Raw genomic sequence first — 2,288 nt, 5'->3', positions numbered from 1 at the left:
TGTGAAAATTTTTTATTGATTCACTTTGAATTCCAATTCTAATTACTGAGGTTGATGTATATCTTTTATGACACATCTTTTCATTTAAATTGTGTTCGGTCTTCACTTTTAGAAGTCCTAAGATAATGGTGTCCATTGGTTCAAGGATTTTTCTGATGCCTGATACAAGTAACTGTGGACTTGTTATCTAGTTCATGTGCTGTTGTTTAAGCACCGATCTTAGGACAAACAAATTAACAGCGATAGTCACGTAGAGCTTCAAGGAGAACATCCGTGCATTCACCTATTCAACAGAATGCCTACATGTGTCAGGAACAGTTTTGGATGCTGGAAAATATAGAAGTGAACATACTAGAAATGGCCCTGCCTTCATGGGTTTCCAGACTAGCAAACCAAGTGAAGAAAAAATAAATAAACAAGTCCATTTTATATGATGTTAAAGACCATGAAAAAAAATCAGGTAAAATCACAATGAGCTACCATTTCACACCTATTAGAATGGTTATAATTTTTTTTAAAGCAAGATTTATTATTCTTTTTTTTTTTTGGCTGCACCACATGGCTTGTGGGATCTTAGTTCCCTGACCAGGGATCGAACCTGGGCCCTCAGCAGTGAAAGTGAGGTGTCCTAACCACTGGACCACCAGGGAATTCCCTGGATGGCTATACTTTTTAAAAAATGGAAAGTAACAAGTGTTGGCAAGGATATGGAGAAATTATAACCCTCAGACATTACTGGTGAGAATACAAAATGGTGCAGCTGCAGTAGAAAACAATTTGGTGGTTTCCCAAAGAGTTAAACATAAAACTAGCATATGATCCAGCAATTCCACACCTAGGTTTATACCCAAAAGTCTTAAATAAATAATTGTACACCAGTGTTCACAGCAACATTACTCACAATATCCACACGATGGAGACAACTCAAATCAGATGAATGGATAAACAAAATATGGTATATGCCTACAATGAAATATTATTTGGCCATGAAAAAAGAATGACACTTTGATATATGCTACAACATGAATGGACCTAGAAAACATCAAGCTTAGTAAAGTAAGCCAGATACAGAGGGGCAAACATTACATGCTTCCACTTATATGAGGTACCTACAATAGGTGAATTCATAGAGACACAAGGTAAAATAGAGGTTACCCGGAACTGGGGGGATAGAAGAGTAGAGGGACTTATTGTAATGGGCAATTACAATACAATTGTAATGGGCAGAGTTTATGTTGCTAAAAAAGTTTCGGGTATAGAGAGCACTGATGGCTGCACAACAGTGTAACTATATTTAATGCCACCAAAATGTACACTTACAAATCGCTAAATGATCAATAGTATGCTGTGTATATTTTACCACAATTTAAAAAAATAATCAGAGAGATGTGGCAGAGAACGAGTGGAGTGGGGTGGAGGGGCACTTGCCAAGCTATAGGTAGGGGCAAGGTTTTCAGGAAGAGAGAAGGGGGGTGTGCCTGGAGCAGTGTGTAGGAGGGACCAAGTAGCCAGCAGAGTGTACAATTTAGTGCTCCTCACTTGCACAAGCCCCTTCGAGGACGCAGTACCTAATTTTATATTTGCAATTTTAATTCTTCTTAAAGAAGGGACTGTCAATTGTACTAACTTCAGGCTCCGCAAAACCTGGATCTGCTCTTGGAAATAAATGATGTAAAAATGAGACCTGAACGTTAACATTAGTAGATGCTGGGTATCGTCATTTATATATTTTTGCTTGGGAAATTAAACTGATGTGTTTATTCACATACTCACTCATTACGTTATTCATTCAATTATGTGAGAAACATTTAAGAGGCTCCTAACATGCCTACCTGGTGCCAAGCTGCAGAGAAGATGCAAAGACTACGACTACAGCCCCCAGGTTCAAGATCTGCTGGAGAAAAAACACACCAAAACAATTACAATATAAGGTTTAAAAACATTTCTACTGGGACTTCCCTGGTGGCGCAGTGGATAAGACTCCACGCTCCCAATGCAGGGGGCTCGGGTTCGATCCCTGGTCAGGGAACTAGATCCTATATGCATGCCGCAACTAAGAGTTCGCATGCCACAACTAAGGGGCCCACTGCCACAACTAAGACCCAGTGAAACCAAATAAATAAAATAAAATAAAATAAAACATTTCTACATATTGAGTCTGTTTCATCACCCCAGTGGATTGTAAGTTCTTGGAAGACAGGACATCATATTTTATAGCTACAAGGGACTTAAAAGGTCATTAAGGAGAATGTCTCAATTTATATCCAATAAACTCTGGCTCAGAGAAA

At 38.6% G+C, this 2,288-nt stretch overlaps 1 non-coding gene across 1 annotated transcript; it reads right to left on the bottom strand.

Moving 5' to 3' along the window:
- Positions 1 to 577: 577 nt before the first annotated feature.
- TRNAE-UUC (transfer RNA glutamic acid (anticodon UUC)) lies at positions 578 to 650 on the bottom strand. The gene has a single exon. It is a non-coding gene; the product is annotated as a tRNA-Glu (tRNA).
- Positions 651 to 2,288: the final 1,638 nt, after the last annotated feature.

Source organism: Lipotes vexillifer, unplaced genomic scaffold (genome assembly GCF_000442215.2).
Source record: "Lipotes vexillifer unplaced genomic scaffold, Lipotes_vexillifer_v1.1 scaffold221, whole genome shotgun sequence".
In the NCBI taxonomy this organism is placed as follows: Eukaryota; Metazoa; Chordata; class Mammalia; order Artiodactyla; family Lipotidae; genus Lipotes; species Lipotes vexillifer.
This window is presented reverse-complemented; position numbering and strand designations above follow the sequence as displayed.